The following is a 9,584-nucleotide window of genomic DNA, read 5'->3' as shown; positions in this document are numbered from 1 at the left end:
CCATCAGCTGCAGTCAATTGACTGATGATCCGACAAACCAACCAGCCTCAAATAGCCTCACAGGAATCGTCAGGCCAGTGCCCGCTTGACCAGACAGCTAGGCCACCTAGCCAAGTTGACACATGAACCCAACCATCACAGTCCACCCCTTGTCAACTTGGCAGTCGTACACATCACCTAAAACCATATCTTCAAAATGAACGTTACAGCTTATGCCATATGATAAGGGGATAAGACAGAGAAGAAAGCAAAAATATTTTCTTCACAGACAAATACAAACATAATCATCACAAAACGAGGAGGAAATATTCATATCATCATAGTCCTCGTTTCTGTAACTGGTCATGTGGCCGTAGTTCATATTTATCACGACCTTCTTCCACTACCCATTCCATGTTCCCTTTACCCTCAGCAAGCACTTCAGCTGGCCGTGGTTCTTTGCCTGGTGGGGTGACCCAAACCTTCATTCCTGAAGTTTCTTGGCCATTGGTAGTCCTGCCTGGATTGGGTTGTTGCAGTTTTCCATTGACTTGAATCACGGGGCATGGTAGTACTAAGAGACGCCCCAGGGGATCTCCTGTATGCCAGGAAAACTCTTCTTTACTTCCATTGTGTAGTTGCAGTGCTATTTCCCCTTGATAGTCAGGATCAATCACCCCAGCCAGTACAGTAATCCCCTTACTTGCCTGTTGATTCAGAGGCATAAGAAGCCCAAAGTGGCCAGGTGGCAGCCTTAACTTCCAGTTCAATGGGATTATTGTTGTGTTTCCTGGTGGAAGCACTCCTCCTTTTGGAACCAAGACTTGTAGACCAGCAGAGCTTAAACTTGCAGGGACAGGAAGCAAAAATTTCCCTAGTGGATCACTAGGAGTGATAGTGAGTGGTGCTACTCCTGTTTCCACCCCTTGATTCCTGGACCCATGAATCCTGGCTATGGGAGAAACAGCACCATAGAGTGGGCGCTGATTCAGAGCATACACAGCCTCCTGGAGAACACTGCCCCAGCCCTGCAAGGTATTGCCACCTAGTTGGCGCCGTAATTGAGTCTTCAATAGGCCATTCCACCGTTCTATCAACCCAGCTGCTTCTGGATGATGGGGAACATGGTAAGACCACAGAATTCCATGAGCATGTGCCCATCCCCTCACTTCATTTGCTGTGAAGTGGGTTCCTTGGTCCGAAGCAATGCTGTGTGGAATACCATGACAGTGGATGAGGCATTCTGTAAGTCCATGTATTGTAGTTTTGGCAGAAGCATGTCGTGCAGGGAAGGCAAACCCATATCCGAAGTATGTGTCTATTCCAGTAAGAACAAATCGCTGCCCTTTCCATGATGGAAGTAGTCCGATGTAATCAACCTGCCACCAGGTAGCAGGCTGATCACCCCGAGGAATGGTGCCATATCGGGGACTGAGTGTGGGTCTCTGCTGCTGGCAAATTGGACACTCAGCAGTGGCTGTGGCCAGGTCAGCCTTGGTGAGTGGAAGTCCATGTTGCTGAGCCCATGCATAACCTCCATCCCTACCACCATGACCACTTTGTTCATGAGCTCATTGGGCAATGACAGGAGTTGCTGGGGAAAGAGGCTGATTGGTATCCACCAAACGGGTCATTTTATCCACTTGGTTATTAAAACCTTCTTCTGCTGAAGTCACCCTCTGGTGAGCATTCACATGGGACACAAATATCTTCATGTTGTTTGCCCACTCAGAAAGGTCTATCCACATACCCCTTCCCCAGACTTCTTTGTCACCAATCTTCCAATCATGTTCCTTCCAAGTCCCTGACCATCCAGCCAAACCATTAGCAACAGCCCAGGAATCAGTATACAGACGCACCTCTGGCCAGTTCTCCTTCCAAGCAAAGTGAACAACCAGGTGCACTGCTCGAAGTTCTGCCCACTGGGAGGATTTCCCCTCACCACTGTCCTTCAGGGATATCCCAGAAAGGGGCTGCAGTGCTGCAGCTGTCCACTTTCGGGTGGTACCTGCATATCGTGCAGAACAGTAAACCAGAACTGTAAACCAGGCCCGAGTCTTCTCTTCCTCAGTCAACTGACTGTAAGGAACTCCCCAAGATGCCATAGCTGTGGGCTGGGCAAGAGAAGGTAAGGTGGAAGGAGTGGGGGCCATGGGCATTTGGGCCACTTCCTCATGTAACTTACTTGTACCTTCAGGACCTGCTCGAGCTCTATCTCGTATATACCATTTCCATTTTATGATGGAGTGCTGCTGTGCACGCCCAACTTTATGGCTTGGTGGGTCAGATAACACCCAGCTCATGATAGGTAACTCAGGTCTCATGGTAACTTGGTGGCCCATGGTTAAGCGTTCTGTCTCTACTAAGGCCCAGTAGCAGGCCAACAGTTGTTTCTCAAATGGAGAGTAGTTATCTGCAGAAGATGGTAAAGCTTTACTCCAAAATCCTAAGGGCCTGCATTGTGATTCTCCTATAGGAGCCTGCCAAAGTCTCCAAACAGCATCTCTATTTGCCACTGACACTTCCAGCACCATTGGATCAGCTGGATCATATGGTCCAAGTGGCAGAGCAGCTTGCACAGCAGCCTGGACCTGTTGCAGAGCCTCATCTTGCTCCGGTCCCCACTCAAAACTAGAAGCTTTTCTAGTCACTCGGTAAATGGGCCGGAGTAGCACACCTAAATGAGGAATATGTTGTCTCCAAAACCCAAAGAGGCCAACTAAACGTTGTGCCTCTTTTTTGGTTGTAGGAGGGGCCAGATGCAGCAGCTTATCCTTCACCTTAGAAGGAATATCTCGACAGGCACCCACACCACTGAACACCTAGAAATTTTACTGAGGTGGAAGGGCCTTGTATTTTTGTTGGATTTATCTCCCATCCTCTGCCACACAAATACCTTACCAACAAATCTAGAGTAGTTGCTACTTCTTGCTCACTAGGTCCAATCAACATGATATCATCAATATAATGGACCAGTGTGATGTCTTGTGGGAGGGAGAAATGATCAAGATCCCTGCGGACAATATTATGACATAGGGCTGGAGAGTTGATATAACCCTGAGGTAGCACAGTGAATGTAAACTGCTGGCCTTGCCAGCTAAATGCAAACTGTTTCTGGTGGTCCTTGCTGACAGCAATTGAGAAAAAAGCATTTGCCAGATCAATAGCTGCATGCCAGGTACCAGGGGATGTGTTGATTTGCTCAAGCAATGATACCACATCTGGGACAGCAGCTGCAATTGGAGTCACCACCTGGTTAAGCTTACGATAATCCACAGTCATCCTCCAAGACCCATCTGTTTTCTGCACAGGCCAAATAGGAGAGTTGAATGGGGATGTGGTGGGAATCACCACCCCTGCATCCTTCAAGTCCTTAAGAGTGGCATTAATCTCTGCAATCCCTCCAGGAATCCGGTATTGCTTCTGGTTCACTACTTTGCTAGGCAGAAGCAGCTCTAGTGGCTTCCACTTGGCCTTTCCCACCATAATAGCCCTCACTCCAGGAGTCAGGGAACCAATGTGAGGATTCTGCCAGTTGCTGAGTATGTCTATTCCAATTATGCATTCCGGCACTGGGGAAATAACCACAGAATGGGTCCGGGGACCCACTGGACCCACTGTGAGACAGACCTGGGCTAAAACTCCATCAATCATCTGACCTCCATAAGCCCCAACTCTGACTGGTGGACCAGAGTGACGTTTTGGGTCTCCGGGAATTAATGTCACTTCTGACCCAGTGTCTAATAATCCACGAAATATCTGATCATTTCCTTTTCCCCAATGCACAGTCACCCTGGTAAAAGGCCGTAGGTCCCCCTGGGGAAGGCTGGGAGGAAGATTAACAGTGTAAATTTTTGGCAGTGTGACAGGGTCCTTCTCCAAGGGTACCCGGCCTTCCCTTCATTCAAGAGGCTCTGGATCTGTAAACTGTCTCAAGTCTGGGAATTGATTAAGGGGCCGTGACACTCTGTTTTTGTAATTCAAGGGAGATTTTTGTTCACGTGGCCTAGAATTCTTCTGCTTATATAGTTCAAACAAGAATTTAGTCGATTGCCCATCTATTTTACTACTTGGTACTCCATGATCCACTAGCCAACGCCATAAGTCTCTGCGAGTCATATTATTTTGATTGCTGCTTTGAGCCTGTTTTCCATTATGGTAGCCCTGTCCACCTTGTCTGTGGCAATTAACTGCAGCCACTTGGCTTCTGCTGACTCGGGACCCGATTATCCCCATTGTGTTTAAGGATTCCAGTTCAGTGACAGCAGTTCCTACAGTAATATCTGACCTACAGAGAAGGGCGACTACAGAGCTCTTCAGGGATGATGGAGCTAGTCTCACAAATTTATTCCTTACAGTCCTGGTAAAAGGTGTGTCCTCTGGACATTCCAGGGCTGTGTGAGCAGGTTTTCCATGATAAATCCACTCTAACATTCCAATCTCTCTAAGCGTTTGAATCCCCTCCTCCACATTATACCAGGGCAGTTCTGGCATTTCAACTTCTGGTAATGCTGGCCACCTTTTTTTTTTTTTTTTAAATCTTCATTTTATTGAGATATATTCACATACCACGCAGACATACAAAACAAATTGTACTTTCGATTGTTTACAGTACCATTACATAGTTGTACATTCATCACCTAAATCAATCCCTGACACCTTCATTAGCACACACACAAAAATAACAAGAATAATAATTAGAGTGAAAAAGAGCAATTGAAGTAAAAAGAACACTGGGTACCTTTGTCTGTTTGTTTCCTTCCCCTACTTTTCTACACATCCATCCATAAACTAGACAAAGTGGAGTTTGGTCCTTATGGCTTTCCCAATCCCATTGTCACCCCTCATAAGCTACATTTTTATACAACTGTCTTCGAGATTCATGGGTTCTGGGTTGTAGTTTAATAGTTTCAGGTATCCACCACCAGCTACCCCAATTCTTTAGAACCTAAAAAAGGTTGTCTAAAGTGTGCGTAAGAGTGCCCAACAGAGTGATCTCTCGGCTCGTTTTGGAATCTCTCTGCCACTGAAGCTTATTTCATTTCCTTTCACATCCCCCTTTTGGTCAAGAAGATGTTCTCCATCCCACGATGCCGGGTCTACATTCCTCCCCGGGAGTCATATTCCACGTTGCCAGGGAGATTCACTTCCCTGGGTGTCTGATCCCACGTAGGGGGGAGGGCAGTGATTTCACCTTTCAAGTTGGCTTAGCCAGAGAGAGAGGGCCACATCTGAGCAACAAAGAGGCATTCAGGAGGAGACTCTTAGGCACAAATACAGGGAGGCCTAGCCTCTCCTTTGCAGCAACCGTCTTCCCAAGGGTAAAACCTACGGTAGAGGGCTCAACCCATCAAACCACCAGTCCTCTATGTCTGTGGTCATGTTAGCAACCATGGAGGTGGGGTAGGCGAATACCCCTGCATTCTCCACAGGCTCCTCAAGGGGGCACTACATCTTTTTTTTTTTTTCCTTGTTTGTCTTTTTTCTTTCTTTCTTTCTTTTTTTTTTTTTTAACTTTCCCTTCTTTTTTAAATCAACTGTATGAAAAAAAAAGTTAAAAAGAAAACAAACATACAATAAAAGAACATTTCAAAGAGACCATAACAAGGGAGTAAGAAAAAGACAACTAACCTAAGATAACTGCTTAACTTCCAACATGTTCCTACTTTACCCCAAGAAAGTTACATAATATAGCAACATTTCAGTGAACTTGTTCCTACTACATCCATCAGAAATTAACAGACCATAGTCATTTCTGGGCATCCCCAGAACGTTAAATAGCTTATCTGTTCTTCTTGGATTATTGTTCCCCCTTCCTTAATTGCTCTCTACTGCTAGTTCCCCTACATTCTACATTATAAACCATTTGTTTTACATTTTTCAAAGTTCACATTAGTGGTAGCATGTAATATTTCTCTTTTTGTGCCTGGCTTATTTCGCTCAGCATTATGTCTTCAAGGTTCATCCATGTTGTCATATGTTTCACCAGATCATTCCTTCTTACTGCCGCGTAGTATTCCATCGTGTGTATATACCACATTTTATTTATCCACTCATCTGTTGAAGGACATTTGGGTTGTTTCCATCTCTTGGCAATTGTGAATAATGCTGCTATGAACATTGGTGTGCAGATATCTGTTCGTGTCACTGCTTTCCGATCTTCCGGGTATATACCGAGAAGTGCAATCGCTGGATCGAATGGTAGCTCTATATCTAGTTTTCTAAGGAACCGCCAGACTGACTTCCAGAGTGGCTGAACCATTATACAGTCCCACCAACAATGAATAAGAGTCCCAGTTTCTCCACATCCCCTCCAGCATTTGTAGTTTCCTGTTTGTTTAATGGCAGCCATTCTAACCGGTGTTAGATGGTATCTCATTGTGGTCTTAATTTGCATCTCTCTAATAGCTAGTGAAGCTGAACATTTTTTCATGTGTTTCTTGGCCATTTGTATTTCCTCTTCAGAGAACTGTCTTTTCATATCTTTTGCCCATTTTATAATTGGGCTGTCTGTACTATTGTCATTGAGTTGTAGGATTTCTTTGTATATGCAAGATATCAGTCTTTTGTCAGATACATGGTTTCCAAAAATTTTTTCCCATTGAGTTGGCTGCCTCTTTACCTTTTTGAGAAATTCCTTTGAGGTGCAGAAACTTCTAAGCTTGAGGAGTTCCCATTTATCTATTTTCTCTTTTGTTGCTTGTGCTTTGGGTGTAAAGTCTAGGAAGTGGCCTCCTAATACAAGGTCTTGAAGATGTTTTCCTACATTATCTTCTAGGAGTTTTATGGTACTTTCTTTTATATTGAGATCTTTGGTCCATTTTGAGTTAATTTTTGTGTAGGGGGTGAGGTAGGGGTCCTCTTTCATTCTTTTGGATATGGATATCCAACTCTCCCAGCCCCATTTGTTGAAAAGACCATTATGGCTCAGTTCAGTGACTTTGGGCGCCTTATCAAAGATCAGTCGGCCATAGATCTGAGGGTCTATCTCCGAATTCTCAATTCGATTCCATTGATCTATATGTCTATCTTTGTGCCAGTACCATGCTGTTTTGGCAACTGTGGCTTTATAATAAGCTTCAAAGTCAGGGAGTGTAAGTCCTCCCACTTCGTTTTTCTTTTTTAGAGTGTCTTTAGCAATTCGAGGCATCTTCCCTTTCCAAATAAATTTGATAACTAGCTTTTCCAAGTCTGCAAAGTAGGTTGTTGGAATTTTGATTGGGATTGCATTGAATCTGTAGATGAGTTTGGGTAGAATTGACATCTTAATGACATTTAGCCTTCCTATCCATGAACATGGAATATTTTTCCATCTTTTAAGGTCCCCTTCTATTTCTTTTAGTAGAGTTATGTAGTTTTCTTTGTATAGGTCTTTTACATCTTTGGTTAAGTTTATTCCTAGGTACTTGACTTTTTTAGTTGCTATTGAAAATGGTATCTCTTTCTTGAGTGTCTCTTCAGTTTGTTCATTTCTAGCATATAGAAACATTACTGACTTATGTGCATTAATCTTGTATCCCGCTACTTTGCTAAATTTGTTTATTAGCTCTAGTAGGTGTATCGTTGATTTCTCAGGGTTTTCTAGATATAAGATCATATCATCTGCAAACAATGACAGTTTTACTTCTTCTTTTCCAATTTGGATGCCTTTTATTTCTTTGTCTTGCCGGATTGCCCTGGCTAGCACTTCCAGCACAATGTTGAATAACAGTGGTGACAGCGGGCATCCTTGTCTTGTTCCTGATCTTAGAGGGAAGGCTTTCAGTCTCTCACCATTGAGTACTATGCTGGCTGTGGGTTTTTCATATATGCTCTTTATCATGTTGAGGAAGTTTCCTTCAATTCCTACCTTTTGAAGTATTTTTATCAAAAAGGGATGTTGGATTTTGTCAAATGCTTTTTCAGCATCTATTGAGATGATCAATTGATTTTTCCCTTTCGAGTTTTTAATGTGTTGTAATACATTGATTGTTTTTCTTATGTTGAACCATCCTTGCATGCCTGGAATGAACCCCACTTGGTCATGGTGTATGATTTTTTTAATGTGTCTTTGGATTCGATTTGCAAGTATTTTGTTGAGGATTTTTGCATCTATATTCATTAGGGAGATTGGCCGGTAGTTTTCCTTTTTTGTAGCATCTTTGCCTGGTTTTGGTATTAGATTGATGTTAGCTTCATAAAATGAGTTAGGTAGTGTTCCATTTTCTTCAATGTTTTGAAAGAGTTTGAGTAAGATTGGTGTCAGTTCTTTCTGGAAAGTTTGGTAGAATTCCCCTGTGAAGCCATCTGGCCCTGGGCATTTATTTGTGGGAAGATTTTTGATGACTGATTGGATCTCTTTGCTTGTGATGGGTTGGTTGAGGTCTTCTATTTCTTCTCTGGTCAGTCTAGGTTGTTCATATGTTTCCAGGAAATTGTCCATTTCTTCTACATTATCCAGTTTGTTGCCATACAGTTGTTCATAATATCCTCTTATAGTTTTTTTAATTTCTTCAGGATCTGCAGTTATGTCACCTTTTTCATTCATTATTTTGTTTATATGGGTCTTCTCTCTTTTTGATTTTGTCAGTCTAGCTAGGGGCTTGTCAATCTTGTTGATCTTCTCAAAGAACCAACTTTTGGTGATATTTATCCTCTCTATTGTTTTTTTGTTCTCTATGTCATTTATTTCTGCTTTAATCCTTGTTATTTCTTTTCTTCTACTTGGTTTAGGATTGGTTTGCTGTTCATTTTCTAGCTTCTTCAGTTGATCCATTAGTTCTTTGATTTTGGCTCTTTCTTCCTTTTTAATATATGCGTTTAGTGCTATAAATTCCCCCCTTAGCACTGCTTTTGCTGCATCCCATAGGTTTTGGTATGTTGTGTTCTCATTTTCATTCGTCTCTATATATTTAGCAATTTCTCTTGCTATTTCTTCTTTAACCCACTGATTGTTTAGGATTGTGTTGTTTAACCTCCAGGTATTTGTGAATTTTCTAAGTCTCTGATGGTTATTGACTTCTAATTGTATTCCATTGTGGTCAGAGAATGTGCTTTGAATAATTTCAATCTTTTTAAATTTATTGAGGCTTGTTTTATGTCCCAGCATATGATCTATTCTGGAGAAAGTTCCGTGAGCACTAGAAAAGTATGTGTATCCTGGTGATTTGGGATGTAATGTCCTGTATATGTCTGTTAAATCTAATTCATTTATCAGATTGTTTAGGTTTTCAATTTCCTTATTGGTCTTCTGTCTGGTTGATCTATCTATAGGAGAGAGTGATGTGTTGAAGTCTCCCACAATTATTGTGGAAACATCAATTGCTTCCTTTAGTTTTGCCAGTGTTTCTCTCATGTATTTTGTGGCACCTTGATTGGGTGCATAGACATTTACGATTGTTATTTCTTCTTGCTGAATTGCCCCTTTTATTAGTATGTAGTGGCCTTCTTTGTCTCTCAAAACATCCCTGCATTTGAAGTCTATTTTATCTGAGATTAATATTGCTACACCTGCTTTCTTTTGGCTGTAGCTTGCATGAAATATTTTTTTCCATCCTTTCACTTTCAGTTTCTTTGTGTCCCTGTGTCTAAGATGAGTCTCTTGTATGCAACATATTGATGATTCA

This window comes from Choloepus didactylus, chromosome 3 (genome assembly GCF_015220235.1).
Source record: "Choloepus didactylus isolate mChoDid1 chromosome 3, mChoDid1.pri, whole genome shotgun sequence".
Classification (NCBI taxonomy): Eukaryota; Metazoa; Chordata; class Mammalia; order Pilosa; family Megalonychidae; genus Choloepus; species Choloepus didactylus.
Note: the sequence above shows the minus strand (reverse complement) of the source record.